Source organism: Ochotona curzoniae, unplaced genomic scaffold (assembly GCF_017591425.1).
Source record: "Ochotona curzoniae isolate NIBS_2020 unplaced genomic scaffold, NIBS_Ocur_1.0 contig_899, whole genome shotgun sequence".
NCBI lineage: Eukaryota > Metazoa > Chordata > Mammalia > Lagomorpha > Ochotonidae > Ochotona > Ochotona curzoniae.
Genome location: NW_024466605.1, coordinates 3,415,392 through 3,434,061, shown reverse-complemented (window position 1 = coordinate 3,434,061; position 18,670 = coordinate 3,415,392).

The window sequence follows — 18,670 nt, the reverse complement described above, 5'->3', positions numbered from 1 at the left end:
TTGGATGGGAAGTGAAACAGACTGCTGGGACAGGAACTGTCACCCATATGGGATGCCAGGGCTTGGAAGTGGAGGATTAGCCCATTAAGCCACAGCATTGGCCCCATTTTCCACTAATTTCTTAGATGCATTAGCAGGGAGCTGGGTGGAAAGCGAGGGAACCTGGGCTCAAACCAGGGATGTCAGTGTCATAAGTGATGCATTAATTCATCACACCACAGGCCAGGCTCTGGTAATTGGATCCTACTGAGGCTCTGTTAGATGTGGGGTATGGTCCTACATGACTTGATGTGTACTAATTTATTCCATCTTCCCAACTCTGAACGAATGAGCATACCTATCCAGGAGGCAATGGGCAGAAGTCAAGGATGTTGAAGTAGTGCCCATGTCACAGATTCAAACTGGTTCATTGCCCACACTCTTCTGCTAGCTCCCTATGACTCATTCCTTACAACTGTCTCACACCATCATTAATATTGTCTTTCATTTCACAGATGAGCAGACAAGCTCAGAGACTATACAAGTTGATTTTAATAATTTGCTCTCTAATAAAGCAGTAAAGAGAATGCTTGACTAACTTCAACACCCTGGCTTTTCCCTCAAGGCCAACTCTTTCTTCTGTACACAAGTACATTGATGTTAGATTCAAACAGGGTATGTCAAAACACGGAGCTGGGCAAGTAGATGTCTCCCTTATCATGTGTACAAATATCTCCTCTTTCAATTTTTCAGAAGTAATTACACCAGGAAGTGTGAACAGAGCGTCCTGGAGAAATTCTCGCTCTCCTCCTGTCCACTCATTTTCTTTTCTTCCTGTAGTACCTTATCTGAGAGCTTCCCTTTCATGAGTCTGACACTGCTGGAAGAAAAAGTGAGCCATCTTGACCTGACAACTTTGTTTTGCACAACAGGGGTCCATCCCTAACCTGACTGGGCCTTTGTGTTTATTTTGTATTAGCAGTCTCCTATGTGCCTAACACAGTGCTGATCAGTGTAGCACAGAGACAGAAACACACCAAGAGCTAGCCCATGTTGCCCTGATAGTATGATTTTCTAGTTGAGAAACAGAGGTATACACAAAGCAAAACTAATTGGACGGTAAAACAAAACTAAGGCATGAGATCATCTATCAAAATGCCAAGTGTCCAGCATAGACAATTGTTGCGAAGGAATTTGACAGCTGAGACATGATGTAATTGAAATTATCTGAAAAGCCATCATGGAGGCATCTGAAATTGACAAAAGAACCAAACTAGATGTGCCAGTAATTATAACCTTTGAAAGAAAAATTACGTAAAGTGGGGCAGTGGTGCACAAGTGGTGGGTTAAGGCAAGCTTCCATGTCATGTGACGAGGGCATTAAGTAAGTGTTATTGAAGAAATTTACACGAGATACAAGATCAATAAGAAACCATGCCTGGTCCCATTTCTCATTGCTATTCTGTGTAGTGGTGTGCTTGATGTTTTGACAATAAGAAACTTCACATAATTTACAGTAAAGGCAGGGGAAAAACAACCTGAACTTGGGCAGTCACTGCCTGCTGGGAGACAATTCTCCCTGTGTGTCTGCGTCTTGCATTGCCGCACATCCTGCCAAGTGCCTGCCCTTTGGTCCAAGTAGCTTGTGAAGGATGTTAATATAGCAAGCAGCCTTACATGACGCAGTGACTCCCTCTGGAGCCAAGAGTAAGTTTTATTAAAGCCTTGGAAGAGTGCTTTGCTTCGAAGAGTAAACGTGCCTATTCCCCTTTTGTAAGACTGGGATGACCAAGTTCCAGACCTGTTCCCTGGAATACAATCCTGTACACGAATATGTCTCCCTCATATCACCACTAAGGGCTAATAACTAGAACAAATGATGCAAATTTAGCTAGGACTATTGCTTTGACAAACTGTCATTGTCTTCGATGTGGTCGGGGCCACCTTATCTTTCACCAGTATCCATGAAAATTTTGCAAACTAAGCCCAGTGCAGTAGCGTAGCAGCTGAAGTCCTCGCCTTGAACATGCCGGGGAGCCTACATGGGCACCAATTCTCATCCTGGCAGCCCACACTCCCATCCAATTCACTGCTTGTGGCCTGGGAAGGTGCTCTGGCCAGGAGAACCAGTAACGTGGACAGGGAGAGGGTCTGGGGATGAAACACCAACAGGAGACTAGTGATGGTAGAAGTCTCTCTCAGTCTCCCTTTGTTACTCCTTTTGTACTACCCCCATCCCCAAGTTCTTTAGCCAAATAATAGGATTCCTCTTAGTCCAATTAATCTAGATGGTTTTTAGCCACAAAACCATTTCCTGTTACTGCTCAGATTGTGAGCACAAATTAACTCCTTAGCCCACAACAGGAAGGCAGTCAAGGACAGCCCAAGGCCTTGGGACCCTGTACCCATGTGGGAGACCTGGCAGAAACTCCTGGCTCCTGGATTCAGATCGGCACAGTTCTGGCTGTTGCAGTCACTTGGGGGAGTGAACTATCTAATGGAAGATCTTATTCTCTGTCTTTCCTCCTCTTCTCTGTATATCTGACTTTGCAATGAAAATAAATGAGTCTTAAAAATCTTTTTGCAAACTAACTTTTAAGATGCCGAGTAAAGGAAAGTTTAGGACACTTCCCTTTTATAAAGGTTTGCATCTATACAGTGGGAAAAAATGAAATTCACTATGAACTGCAGAATGCTGGCTGGTTTACTTGGGAGAAGGAGGGCAGGGCATAAAACACTTAAAAGAGCTAAAGTAGCAGCTGTTCCCCTTAAAGTTCACCTTTGCTCTTTCAGCTACTTGTGCAAACCCCAGGCTCATTTGAAAATGACTACAATTGGTCTCAGAGTTTTGGGCAATGAATAAAATTTGAGCTCTTCCTATCCCAAAATGGGCTTCAGTACTGAAATCCAAGAATGGGAAGTTCAGATAAGTCATGGAGATCTGCCACGGGGTCCTAGGAGACTCCCTATTCCTTATGTCAAAAAGAGGCAATAGTTTATGGGATGTCACCATGACAATAGGACAGCAAATGCTCAAGATTTGTTCAGAACAATCAAGTTGTTCCCGGGGCATAAGAAATAAACATGATGATCAGTGGAGTAGAGTCAAAAGCTCTTCATGGCCAGTTGATTTTGAATACAGTACGAAGAGAAGAACTTTAAACTGAATAGATTTGAACAAACAGTGATTCACAAGGTAGGAAGCCCCCAGAACAAGAATAGGTTGAAAATATTTCCAAGGCTGCCACCTGGCTGCATCACATTCAGAGATAGAGAAAGAAAATTGAATGATGCACAGAGAATAGAGAGACGTAGAACGAGCTCAGTTCATTGCAGCTCCCCACTTGCTTGGACTCACTCTTGTTTGAACAGTTGTCTGCCTGTGATTGGCACAATTTTGCTGTGAGTGACTGTGTGAGACTCAGATGTGTTTCAAAGGGAAATTCCTGATAGGTGTGAGTTTACTTACCTATAGCGCAAGGTTGTATTTTGATACCTAAATACTGGAGGGTGGCAGTATAGAGGTTTTCTTAGGATAAGTTTACCTTGATCTAACAGGGAATAACAAAACAATTCAAAGAAGGAAAGCATTGTTCCAGCAACCGGCCCTGGGATAGCTAGTATTCATCTACAAAACACTTGAGTTGGACCCTTCCCTTACACATTAAAAAATAGGTTATAGATTATAGATCTAAATGTAAGAATCAGATTTTTAAAACATTTTTTTAGAAAAATTATTTTATCTGAGAAAGCTACAGAGAGAGAGAGAGAGATCATCCATCTGCTGGTGCACTCCCCAGATGGTAACAATGGCCAGAGCTCAGTGGTTCAGCAGCTAGGAGCCAAGAGCTTCTCCAAGTCTCTCATGTGGGTGCAATATCCCAAGGCTTTGGACCATGTTGTGATACAGTCCCAGGCCATAAACAGAAAGCTGGACCAGAAGCAGAGCATCCTAGGGTAGAACAGGTGCTCATAGGGATACTGATATGGTAGGTCAAAGATAAGTCTACTGGAATTTCAAAACTCTTAAAAAGAAATCTTAGTAGTCAACCTTTGCAACTGGGTTTGTTGAAGACTTCTTAGATATACTGAAATAAAAAGGTGAAAAACCACGTAAACTGGTCTTCACCAAAGTTATAATTGCTCATGCCTCAAAAGATACCATCTAGTGGAAAGGCCATGGGAAGGGATACATTATCTGCAAATCATGTATCCAAAAAGGGAGTTGCATGTAGAACATAGAAAGTATGCTTTTGACTCAATACAAACTATATATTTCAGTTAAGAATTAGGCAAGGGATATGAATGGATCTTTCTCCAAAGAAGGCACACAAACACAAAGAGAGGCACAAGAAATGATGCTTAATGTCATGTGGAAGTTGTAGGTCAAAACCACCAAGAACCACCAGCCATAACCTTCTAGGATGGTTACAATAAAACAGACAACAGAGTGCAGTGATGGAGAAATGAGAGCTTCCACACATTACTGGCAGGAGTGCCAAATAGCATCTAATCGGGAAAGCAGCTTGCTCACTCATTTGAAAGTGAAACATTAAGTTGGAATTAGACCTAGCAGTGACACACCTAGCTACGCACTTATCTCAGTCATTGCATGCTGCTATTACAAAAAAAACACAGACTGCTTAACTTGTATGGAATATAAGTTTATTTATTATAGTCTCTGAGTTCAGAAAGTCACAGTACAGGCTCCATCATTTGATTTTTGGTGAATTTTGCTATCTTTGCTTAAAACATGATGCTTCTGAAGCATAGATTGAAGGCTAAGAAGACAGCTGTAATGTGAAAGATCTGAGTCTGACTCAAGAAGGACGAGCGTTGTGGTGGTGGGAGTTAAACCACAGCTTGCAGCCACATCCCATACAGGAGCGTGTTTGAGTTCTTGTTCCTTCACTTTTGAAACCAGCTTCCTGCTAGTGCACCTGGGAAGAGGTGGTGACAACCCAGTCACTTGGACCCCCGCTACTCATGTGGGAAATCCAGGCAGAGTTCCTGCCTCCTGGAATTGGGCTGATCCAGTCTGTGCTATTGCAGTCATTTAGGGAGTAAAGCAGTAGAGAGATGATCTCCCTTGTTCTCTTTCTTTCTCTGTCCCTGTCCTCCTCCCATGCCTTTAAAACACATATACACACAATTCACAGATAAGTAAAAGTAAATAAGCAAATAAACCTTCATGACTGTTCACTTCCTAAAGCTTCTATTTTTTAAAAAAGTATATGTTTATTGTGTTTGAAAATAAAACAACACACAAGGAGAGACAATCAGAGAGATCATCTAGCCTACTGGTTCACTTCCCAATGGTTGCAACAACGGAGGCTTGGCTAGGCTAAAGCCAGCAGCCCAGAACTCCATTGGGGGTTGTTTTGTTTTTGTACATGCGTGGCACACATTCAATCCATCAGGGCATCATTCTGTCTATTCTTAGGTGCATAAGCAGAAAGCTGCACTGCAAGTGAAAAACACAGGACTCAATCACCTCTTCGATATATGATGTGGGTGTCCAAGTGGTGCCTTCCCCTACTACACCACAACGCCTCACCCTAACGCCGTGCCACACTGGTACTGTCACACTGATGACTAAGTTCTACTGCACAAATTTGGTGGAACACACTATGAAAATATCCAATTGAATTGAAAATGTATGTCTACATAAAAATTCATACTTGTGCAGTTACAACAGTCTTATTGGTTGAAATGTCCATCATCTGATGAATAAATAAAATATAGTAGTCATGCAATGAAGCATTTGGCAATAAAAAGGGGCCACAAATTGGAATATGATAGAAAAGTAAAAGAATCTTGCCAGAGATTGGAGGGAGTGAGGAATTGAGAGTGACTGTTATAGAGTACATGACATCCCTTTGGGACACTGGAAATATTCTAGAATTATGTAACAGTGACAGATGCACAGCATTTTAAGCATAGTAAAAATTACAGAATCAAATACCCTTCAAATTGGCAAATTTTATGTTGCATGAATTATATTTAGGTAGTAAAAGCTTTCAAAAACTATAGAAACCCCAAACCATGGCTGAGCCTTGGAATTGCAATGCTCAGTGAAGGACACCCAATTCACCATGGTACAAGTTTTGGAAATTTGTTTACATGAGTTGTTCACACTCAGAAATCTGTAGACAAAGACTAGACAAGTGGAGATCAGGGGCTAGGGAAATGAATGGACAGTGAGTGCTGCTATGTCAAGGATTCTTTTAGGAGTGAAGAAAATGTAGTGGTAGCTAAAGATTTTTTGTATAAGAGGTCTTCCAAAGTTCATGGAAAACACCACCATTACCACCCTCCAAAAAACCAGTCCAGGAACAACTGTGTATTGGTGTAAAAATTTGTGCAGCAAACTTATCTTTTTAATTCCATTTCCCATGAATTTATTGTATTTTTCTCTCATACATTAGACATGTAAATCCAGTGGGCAGCTGTTTGGCCTTGCAATGAAGACACCATTTGGAATGCCTGCATCCCGTGTTAGACTGCCTGAGTTCAAGTCCCAGTACACTGCCAATCTCAGTTTCCTATTGATGTGCAGACTTGGGAGGCAACACATGATGACTCAAGATGTGTCTCTGCGAACCAGGTGAAAGACCTGGGTTCGCATTCCCGCTTTCAGCTTTATTTTGGCCAGGGTCTGTTATTGTAAGCATTCTGGGGACTGAGTTTTCTCTGTGTCCTTGAATCTCTGTCTCTGAAATAAAACTATTTCTGAAAGTAAATTCTATGACATATTAGTTGTATCTTTGTAAAATTGCTAATAAAAGGACAACTGTATCTATGTAAGTCATAAAAAGTGATATAATACTCATAAAAATGAAGTGGCTTAATGAATCAGCATGATTTAATTATTAAAAAATTTTGAAACTGTGTGGATCAAGTTAAGCCCAAGTTCATCAAATCAAAGAAACACATAGTTGTACCTAGGAAGTCATGAGAATCCTAAGTTCCTCAAAACTATTTTGGTATTGCATGAATGAAAAAACATTGGAAATTCACTTACTTGAACTGCAAACACCCCGTATATCATTCAAAGCTGAGAGTAAGCACACTTTGCTTTTGGTGCTACCCATCCCTGCACCTGCTAATCCAATCTCAGTTCCTCTCCTAGACAATGGTGAGATTTAGCACTGCGTCTCTAGCAGGACTGAAGGGCATGTATACTGTGCTGGGAGACTTCTGGGAAAAGAGGGATTTACATTCTGAAGGTTCAGTGGGATACAGAAGTCCAGGTAGCGATCTTAATCCTGCAGAGGGAGGGTGCTTCTGAAATCCACAGCTGGGTGTTACAAGGCTGATGAGAAGGAAAAGCTTATGTTACCTGTGGTTAGGGGTCTTTGGGCTGCTTCAGTGAACTGAGGCTACTGGTGCCACCTCAGAATGCACAGTAGGAATGGATATGATATGTACCTGTTTTCCTCCATCCTATAAATGCCATAGGAGAGTTGTATGCGAAAGGTATGTGTCCCTCTGGGATTCCTTGATGTTGAAGATCACCATGAGTTTTGAAGTTTCTAGAACCTAGGACCTTGTCAACTGGAACCTGTGCAAAAGGAGCCAGGCTGTATCTGGATGTGCTCACTGGGGTTTTGGACCCATTGCTTCCCATTAAAAAGCAGCTGTGAGCTTGCTATTGGACTATTAGACAAACTGATGTCAACGTATGGAGATACTGATATACCGAGGACTAACATTTCTATCAGGAATGGATCAGCTGGCACTCACTGACAGGGTGGGAGAATCCTAGCAGTACATTTTTCAAATCATTGGAAATGCTATAATCTAGAATGGAGAAGACTTGGCTCCAACACTCTCAATTTTATGTGGAAAAATAACTGCATTTCATCTAGAAGGAACTCCAGGACCTGCAGAAAAGCCACAACCCTCTTATGGAGGGTCACCTATTGGCTTTAGTCTGGTGAACTGATGATCTGATGAATGTGAATTCTGATGGGGTCCAGTGTGTTCACTCAGTGGTCAGACTACAGTTTTCACAGCTCTGCCCAGTAACTGTCTGTATGCACTTGACTGTATGTTGTGCTGAGTGGTTTGGATGCTTGTTATGCTATTTGGTTCACATTTTTTTTAAGATTTATTTTATTTTTATTGGGAAGTCAGATATACAAAGAGGAGGAGAGACAGAGAGAAAGATCTTCCGTCCGATGATTCACTCCCTGAGTGAGCGCAATGGCCGATGCTATGCCAATCCAAAGTCAGGATCCAGGAACTTCTTCTGGGTCTCCCACATGGGTGCAGGGTCCCAAGGCTTTGGGCCGTCCTTGACTGCATTCCCCAGCCACAAGCAGGGAGCTGGATGGGAAGTGGAGCTGCTGGGATTAGAACCGGCGACCATATGGGATCCTGCCACATTCAAGGCAAGGACTTTAGCTGCTAGGCCATGCTGCCGGGCCCTGTGATGCTATTTGGAAAATCAGAGACTGGCAGATGAAAGGTCTCTTTGGGGCGTATTCCATGATGGGGCATGCCAGCTTTCCCTAGAGAAAAGCCATCTCTGCTGTGGCCGGGAAGATGATCAAGGTGAAACGAATAGGGCATTGTATCGATGTGTCTTGGACAGTTTGGGTTTTTCTCCCTAACTGTTTTTGTTTGTTTGTTTGTTTTTTAAAGATTTATTTTATTTATTACAAAGTCAGATATACAGGGAGGAGGAGAGATAGAGAGGAAGTGGAGTTGCCAGGATTAGAACCGGCGACCATATAGGATCCCAGTGCATTCAAGGCGAGGACCTTTGCCACTAGGCCACACCACCAGGCCCCCTAACTACTGAGAATGATGATTTTTTCTTCTTTCTTCTAAGGACCATCCCAGGCTAAACCAATTGATTAATCTCTAAGTTTAGCACAGAGATTCAAACTGACTTCTGGTTTGGGCCTTTGAATTCTCCTGCTTAACTAACAAACACTGAGACTGCAAGGTGCTGCTGGTAGCATATATGTGTGAAGGGCCATGTGGGCTGATGTTAGGAGGCACCGGGGATAGGGTGGTTGGTGCTGTAAGAACTGTGAAGAATTACTTTTTCCCTCTTACATTGGCCCTTGTAGACAACAGTTCAGGTCATACAAGGGAGACGCAGATCACATTTGAAAACACCAGTCTCGGCACCCAGGTAACAAGATCCACTGTCTCCATTAGGCTGACACTGTGGAGCCTGGTGCGAGGTAACAGCAGGGAGTTGATGCAGATCTTTGTGTCAGGAAGAGTATGATGAAAGCAGCTGGTCTTGCAAAACGAGCTGCAGATCAATGAGACAACTCAACCAACCTGTTGAGCACCTACTAGGGGCCAAGCTTCTACACAGAGCTCTGCCAGTGATGTAGAGATGAGTCAGATGAGAAATGAGACAAGGCTGATCATGTAAGTGGGGAACAAGCATATACACCTGATACACATTTGATTAAATGAAATACATTATATACACACATACTATAAAAATAAGGAAGGGCATGGTAGCCGGCAAGCTTGCCTTGCTTGCCCCCAGATCCCATATGGGTGCCGGTTCATGTCCCAGCTGCTCCACTTCCCTTCTAGCTCCCTGCTTATGGCCTAGGAAAGCAGCAGAGGATGGCCCAAAGCCTTGGGCTCCTGAACCTGTGTGGGAGAGCAGGAAGAAGCTCCTGGCTCCTGGCTTTGGATTGGCTCAGCTCCAGCTGTTTCAGCCACTTGGGGAATGAAACAGCGGATGGAAGGTCCTTCTATCTCATCTTTTCTTTGCCAATCTGACTTCCCAATAAAAATATATAAGTCTTTTAAAAATCGAGGAGAAACTAACAAGGGCTGAGACATTTGGGAGGCTAGAAGTTAGATAATTTTATCGGAGTTGGTTGTACCTTGCCGTCTGGATTTAACTGTGTGTTTAGTTACAGCATAGACTTCGGTCCTGGAATCCTGCTTACAGCTTTGTAATTGTTCCTTGCACGGAAATGTGCCTGAGAATAATGCCTTCGACACCATTTGTCATGATGGTATTTTTTCCCTCAAGCTCCTTTGCAGTTGGGATGCACCAACTAAGTTTATAATAAAGCAGTTTATTAAAGCTTATACTTTCAAATAACGTGCTCGATGAAGTGCCTTAAGTATCAGCAACAATTAAAATTATAATTTGCCGTTTCATTTGAGCAGTACACTCCTTTGGGGCTGTGTAAGGGTGGCTGTGAAGATTAACCATAGTCAGTATATGTGAATAAAAATTCAAATCAGTAAAACGATAGATTTAAAAATCCATTAATTCATCAATTCTAAGTTTTACTCCTGAAGCACACTAAGCCTTATTATTTATGATTCTATTAGCAGCTGTTCATCTAATTTTCAGCTAAGAGAAAAGACAGAAAACATTTTATTTATTTTATTATTTTTTTCTTTTCTCTCTCCTCTAAGTCTGGCCTAGTCTAAATCTGACCTAAAAGATATATCTTTTCTATGAAGGCACATCTAAAAACCTGGACAAATGAGAAAACACGCATTTATCTTACTACAAAATATTTTAAAAATCTGTATGTCGTCTTTTAAATAACATACATTTCTTATGAAATTTTTTAACGTCTCTGATACACATCGATTTTAAAACATTTTGTACCCAAATAAACTTTTTTCATTTTCCCCAACTTTTTGAAGTAATCTCATTCACACACATGGGCATCTACATCAATTGCTAGTTTTTGAGATAACATGTTTGTCTCTTGCATCTAGCAAGGAAAAGATTGAAAAACTGAAAACTATCAAATAAATCACTGTTCTTGAAAGAATTGTACATGCCTCAAGTCTTCTGCTGAGGACCTGTCTTCCATTTATTCACTTAAAATTTATTAGGAACATTTTGTAAAGTTTGTCAAAATTTCTTGGCATCACAAGTAAACAATTATAAGTTGCTATATGCATATAATTTTAAATGAGGTTTTGTAAAAGGCCCTGGCTTAGGAATTAGTCATTGACTTGGGCCTAGCAGATCAAACCAATGTGGAGTTTAATTATACAGTAATTGAGCCTTGGTTGGTTGCAGGAGGCTCTAACATTAATTAACTAATAATAAAGTACAAACAGTTAACTAGTCAGGCTATACCCAATTGACGAGTAGATTGATAAGAATGTAAGCAATTGTTTTCTACTTCTCATGTCCATATATTTTTTTTTTGCAAAAATATTCTTGATTTATTTGAAAGAATTACACAGAGAGAAAGAGAGACCTTCTATTCCTAGGTTCACTTCCCTAACGGTTGTAACAGCCAGAGCTCCAGTTGCTATGGCCATTTGGGGAGTGAACTAGCAGATTGAAGTGGAAGATTTCTCTGTGTCTCTTCTATCTAGAACTCTGCCTTTTAACATTAATTTTTTAAATCACGTTTCTTGAGCCTCCTAAAGTGTAATCCAGCTCACAATGTACAATATTATAGATGATCGAGCTGTTTGACACGTTCCCACAGACCAGGAAGGTGGCGGTGGAGATCAGGGCAATGGCCGCCTTTGCACTCAGTCACGTGGTGAGGGTGAGAATCCCAGTCTGAGCCTAGGGCCCCACAGATGCCAGCAGGCCAAGGAGCCCGACCTGGGCCTCTTCCATTACAACATCACTAACAGCCCGGGTACTGCTTGGAGCCTGGCATTACAGTCAATACTTCATGGCTTTTCAGCAGCTATCTGATTTTTCACTCCTGCAGGAGATACATGTTACAAATAATATTTTATGTGATTTAGTGGAAGGAGCAGAGACGTGGAAAGTGGTTTCAGATATGTGACTGCAAAAGTTGTTTGATTTCTGAGACTTAACTGACATTAAGTCCTTAAACATTTACCAGAATTCCTGCTACAGTATTAGGGAAATATTAGCTCCCTTCTCAGAGAGAGAGAGAGAGAGAGAGAGAGAGAGAGAGAGAGAGAGAGAGATGGAACATTTACAAATCTGTCTCCAAAAATAGATTGTTACAGCCCTTTGTTTTTCTCTAATCTGTAGTTGGGTAACAATAGATCTGTGAAAGCGACTTGTAAACTCTAGCACACTCTGCATCTGGCACACCATTGTTCTATTTGCAGTTGTGCTTTGCCACATGATGATCAAGCCCTCTCCTTCGAAATACAGAGAAAGCCAGCAGCGGTTGGCCGATGCAGAGTAAAGAGGGCAAGTTGCGTGCGCTTTGACTGTAGCCAGGATGCCCAACTTCTCTATCTGATGGAAAAGAAAAGCCCTGGAGTGACTCTGCTCTCTTGTTTACTGGACAATGACCGAGGTTGCCAGCTCCTGCTGTTGGCAGTGGTTTAGTGCCATTGTGAAAAAACCTGGACCGGAGCCAGTCGGTTTTGTTTGAGAAAGGAGTGTTGTCGGGTGGAATATATTCACAAAAGCAGAAATGGTTATTGTCTCTAACAAAAGAGAGATGTGAAGAAAACTAGGCTCCCCCCAAAGCAGTTTCTTAGCCTTGAGAAAGAGGTCTATGCTGATAGTGACTGTGAATTTGGAACAGCTGACCTGCTGTTAACAAAATGCTTACAGAGCCTGCAAAGTTGGAGAGAAAAACAGAAAACCTTGTTTCCTAAGGGGCAATGAGCATGCCGACGCACACTCTCTCCAAATCTTAGAACAGTTTGGGAAGTCTCTGAAGTAACCTTGCATTTTGGGGAAGTAGGAAGCCAAAAAAAAAAAAAAATCCTGGGAAACTATCCAAGTTTTAAAAAACATCTCTCTTCGTGGCCCGCCTGCTGTGATTTCAACTTTCGGTAAGGAAGGACAATCGATAGTTATTTTTAGCTATTTAACACACCATAAGATTGGTAATTTACCAAGGCAGTGTTTCTGAGGCTAGTTGATTTCTACAGGACATACCGGTAACATCTGCACGATCGTCCCCTCCCCAAAAGCAAATGTTTGTTAGCTCATTATGGGATGCAGTTCTGCCAGTCAAGAACACAACTCATGATGATCCATCATGCTCTAAATTATTTTCCTACATTGTGCCCTACCTAACTCAACAAAAAAAAAAAAAGGAAAAAGACTGAAAACTTGAGCAAGTGGTGAGTGACAGAGACAAGGGGCTAGGCAGCACCAGATCCTTGCTTTCATTTTTTTAGAACATGCAAACTGTGAAGTCCACAGAGGGAAGAATGGGTCACACTGGTACACTACCCTGATAGCAGGTGAAAGAAAATCTAAATCCTGAAACGGGCCCTTAACACTTAGGCATAGAATTCACAAGTGGGAAGAGGATACTTCCCAGCAAAGAAATCTTGCTTAGCGTATTCTTCATGAGAATGTAGAAAACAACACAGTGATTTTCGCCACGTTTAATGAGCACCCACAGATTCTCTGCTAGCACTCTCTTTGAAGATGCACTCTGCCACAATAGCTTAATACCTCCAACAGAGTGCGAGAGGTATATCTTTCACCACCCTGTGTGTTCTCTGCTGGAGCTGTCCCCTTTTCTTGTAATCGCAAGATGTGCTTTGGAGGCATGAAATCCATGGGCAAGGGATGCCAGGACATCAGCACACTGTGAACGTCTGACCCCTGATTTGGGGAAATGATGAAAAATTAATGGATGCAGATGTGCCTGCTCTGCAGAAGACAGCTGTTCACTTTACACACCATTTAGATTTCCCTGGTGTGTCTGACTACAGGATGATGAATACAATGGTCCAGTGACATGGGGATTAGCAAAAATGCTGGGGAGATGAAATGCTGGAGCGTGACCACATGGCTAACCAATATTGGTGTGTCTTGGGATACACTGCTAGGCATGGAGATGGGCTGCAAATAACCTCAGTGGGAATAGAGTAACCCATACATGGGGCTTACTCTAGCACGAGCCACTCTTTCAGTACCTGGCTGGATATTGGGTAGTGAACTTGCAACAGAGGCACAGTTCAATTCCTGGTAATTCAGTATGTGTTTAAGTATCCTAAGCGGTAGTTTCATTATTAAGCCCAAGTGCCTGTCCTTGAAATAACTTGCTAAAATACTTTTGGCTCAAGGTTTTGCACATTTATGGTCTAAGATTCAGGAGATCTCATTGGCTCAGCCATTTGGTGAGGGCAGGGGAAGGTAATGGTAGTGTGTTTGCAGAGGAAGGATAGCAGATAAGGTGAGAAGCAGAGAGGGTGTGTGGAGATGACTTAGGCTTTTACAAGCAGTCTTCTATGACAAGTGCTTTCAGGCACATCCTCAATGACCAAAGGCTCTTATTCTAGATTCACCTCCTAGACAGGACAACTGGATTCAGTTTCTACTCTATTAGTATCAGTGTGAGATAAGGTGCTCATCTTATCCAAATGATCATTGGGGTGAGAGAAGAAAGGGGTCTACGTGAAGACATATCCCAGAAGTGCTCTGTAAGTAAGAATTTACTTTGGGGCTTTTGAAGATCAGGGGCACACAGTAAGTAAGGTGATGAAGACACTTCCAAGCAAAGATGTAAAATGATAAACCCAATTTTGAGAAATCACTTTCCCAGTTCAACTGTAAGTTTGTTTATTGCTGTATCAAGGAAAGCAGATGGACTAAACAGAGAATATGGAATGATTCTGACTTAGGCTGTCTGGAGTATGCCTGTGTTCTTAAGTGAGTTGTTTGAGTTCATTTGTAGGCTGCTGTACAGTGCGTGCTGTATGTGGAGTAAGAGCTGCACACCAATTTTGTCCACAGAGGACTCTTTGCAGCAAGAAAGAATATCCAAGATGGTTTAGAGCAGTCACGTTGGAAAATCAAGGCTTGGGAAATGATATCTATGAATGAAGCTTGCATACAGAAAACAAACACATCTATCTAAAGAATAGAAAGAAAGATTATTGATGAGATCATTATAGTCTATAGGTCTTCTATCAGCCCTGGAAAAAAGAGGATAGAGAAAGGCTTCATCTAAAACAAGGAGGTTGGAGCAAAGTTGGAATGTTGTGACCAAAGACCAGAACTCTAGCATGCAATAGACACAATATTTGCAATCTTCTTTAGCATATGACTGCAATCTTGCAAACTGCAATAGAATATGAGTCAGGCTAGAGGGAGGTTTAACTGCAGATTCCTTCTGGAAATGGGATCCTTGAGCTGATTAAACAAGGGTTTTCAGTTACTCCTTACAAGATTTCCAATTGAGTTGCAAATTCAACATTTCCTCCCCTGTTATTTCTCTTGCTGATATATTAAGTCATCCTCATTTCTTTTTCAGCTCTTACGGTTATCTGTACTGACCTTGCATATTCCAGTGCAAGTATAATGTTTCTTACCCCATGAAAACAGATGACCCAAGGGAGCAGAGACCTGACCATTATCTTCTTAGTGTAATTACTGTTTTGAATGTATTTGATACTTACTAAATGTTTGTTTTTAAAAAAACAACACCACTGGGACTGGTGCAGTAGCATGGCACACTACTCCTCTTCCTTAAGTGCTAGTATCCTACTAGGGCCCCAATTGTGTCCCAGCTGTTCCACTTCTGATCCCATTTCCTGTTGATGGCCTGGGAAAGTAGCAGAGGATGGCTCAGGTCCTTAAGCCTCTGCACCCGTGTGGGAGATCCAAAAGAAGCTCCTGGCTCCCAGATCAGCTCAGCTCTAGCTTTTGTGATTATTTGCAGAATAAAGCATGGATGAAAGATTCTCTCTCCCTCTTTGTCTCTCTCTCCTTCTCTTTCAAGTAAAATAAACAAGTTTTTAAAAATATACTACACATGTCATTGCTAAAGTGATAGGGGAAATGATAATACAAATAAAATCTTTTAGAGGGCCCGGCGCAATGGCCTAGCGGCTAAAGTCCTCACCTTGCATTTGCCAGGATCCCATATGGTCGCTGGTTCTAATCCTGGAGACCCTGCTTCCCAACCAGCTCCCTGCTTGTGGTCTGGGAAAGCAGTCGAGGACAGCCTAATGCCTTGGGACCCTGCACCCGTATGAGAGACCTGGAAGAAGTTCCTGGATCCTGGCTTCAGATTGGCACAGCACCGGCCGTTGCGATCACTTGGGGAGTGAATCATTGGACGGAAGATCTTCCTCTCTGCCTGTCCTCCTCTCTGTATATCTGACTTCGCAATAAAAATAAATAAATCTTTTAAAAAATGTTTTAGAGTCTACACTGCATACTTCAGAAAAGTCTTGGAATTATCATAGTTTTATGCTGCTTTTTGGGATGAAATGGAGGGCAGAAGGCCAGAAACATATTCCTCCGATGAAAATTCAGGCTTTGGGTAGGTGCACCGATCCCAGGCTTCTTCAAGTTCATTAGGTATTTCTTGGTCTGTTCCTTCTTGCTTGAGGAGTTGGCTGCCTTTGCTGAAATCTTTTTCTCTTCCATTATGCTTGTCCGATGTGGCACTTATACTTTAATGCCTTATAGATAAAATGCTCTCTTGTCAGTGTGCACTTCTCACGCCTGGAGAAAATTTCACTGCTTCATAAAATCCTGCTATGCCCCAGTGTTTAAAAAAGATCTATCACTCTATCAGTGGGTCTTTATGAGCTCCACGTACATTTTTTTTTTGCAATGCAAGGTTGGTTCCTGAAGCAAAAAAGGGACAGAGATAAATGGATCTGTGGATGCAAACGAATGTCACAAATCCAGCTCAATTTATACTGTGTTGATATTAAAGAGCAAAAGCAAACCGTAGCATATCTCGGGCAATAGCATTAAGCTCCACGAAGGAACTGCATTGTCAAACTTGACTCCCTGAGTGGTTCCAGGAAGATGGCCATTTCCTTCACTGGTTTAGACCAGAAAGTCCTGATGGTTGCTGTGTTTCATTTTTATCTCTTTTGTTGGGCTCCAAAGTCCGATGCCTGTTGAGTTTATTGTGTGATCAGGTGATATTGGGACACAGGCTGCTTGCTGCTGTCTGTTCTATATCAAATATCTCAGTGCATCCTAGAAAACCATTTACAAGCATCATTTCTAGGTGTAAGCTGGAGGGAGATCTGTTGGATTTGAGGCATGAAATATCTCTAAGTCGTTGTTTTAGAGTTGTGTTAACACCAAGATGCAGAAGCAAGTTGTGTGTGTGTGTTTGTGTGTTTGTACAAACACTCCATGTACACACACAGGCATGTATACACTGGAATTGGGTCTGCATTTGTGCAGAGTGGCCTCTAGAAGGTGTGGTATCCACAGTGTGGGGATGTCTGCCTTGGCAGCTTTGTTCTGCAACGGTGCTGATTCCCCACCTGCTGTGAGTGCAATGTGAGTAGTCATTTAGTCTTTCTTTATCCCAAGAACAACAGGAAAACAGCAGCACCTGTGTGTGTCCAGGTAGGTGGGAATGACCAGAGCACCTAATGGCACATGCTGAGATCTAAGAGGCTGCACTTTGCAACTCTACTTCCTCACTCCGCACCTTCCTGTGATGCTGTGCAGCAGGCCTTATTTTCAACTTTCAGGGAATCAGTGAGCATCTATTTCTGCAGTGCTGAACAATTTGTGGTGTTGGGTTCAGAAAGTTTTCCCAACTAGTTTACTTATGCTCTGTGCTTTGATAACAGCTATGGAGAATAAATATACAGCAGCAGTAACAACAAAAAAAGGAGCTGATACAGGGATATTTAGGTACTTCTTCCAGTCAAAGAATGCAAACAGCAGAGACAACTGGCAAAAAGGGATCAGACAGCTCCTCCAGGACTGTGCCCTTGACATCCGACCCATCACACATGCTGCTGTTTCTTCTGAGTTTGCACATATGTGCAGGCTCCCAAGGCTTTGGGCCATCCTCCTGGTTTCCCAGGCCCCAAGCAGGAATCTGGATGGGAAGTGGAATAGCCAGGACACAAACCAGCACTTGCTTAGGATCTTGGTGTTTGCAAGGCAAGGATGTTAGCCATTGAATCTTTGCATCAGGCCCATCTGCCTAGTCTTTAATATTGAATATGTTCTATAAAGTTTCTGAAATTGTCTCATATGTATGGATTTCACATTTTTCCTTTGCTGTGGCCAATGTTGTGATGCAGCAGATGAAGCTGTTGCAGGTGTTGCTGGCATCCTATATGGAGGACTGGTTTGGGTCCTGACTGCTCCACTTCTGAGCCAGCTCCTTGATAATGTGCTGTGGTCCCCTGCCACCGATGTGAGAAAACAGGATGGAATTACAGGCTCCTGTTTTTGTTTTGGGCTAGTTCCAGCTTTTGCAAGATCTTTTTTCACTCTGTTGCCTCCCTGCTTCACCCTCATCACACTGTTTTTCAAACAGAGAAGTAATCTTTAAAATATGTTTTGTATCCTAGCACATTTAACAATGAAGGTGTTTGGTGCAGCAGTTGAGATACTCATATCCCATATTCCAGCCTGGTTTTGAGTCCTTGCTCTACATTTAACTTCCAGCTAATGAGCATTCTGGGAGCCCACAATGATGACTCAAGTACTTGGGTACCAATCACCTACGTGAAGAGTCAAATGGGGATCTGTGATCTTAGTCCAATCTGGCTTGAATGTAGACACCGCAGGTATTTAGAGCCTGGATCTGAAGATGGAAGATTTCTGTCACTCTGCCTCTCAAACAAATAGAATCTTTAAAAATCGTCTTGTTATCAGTGTTCCATGAATTTTTCAAATTGCTGTTGCGTGAGGTAGCTTCAGCATTAGTCCTTGTCTGAGTACCAGCTGTCAAGGATCCACTGTCTTGAGCAAGAGTCAACAGGTACGATGATACTGTCCTGTTCCAATGGAGTTTGAATGTGAGTCAGCAAGTTCCAT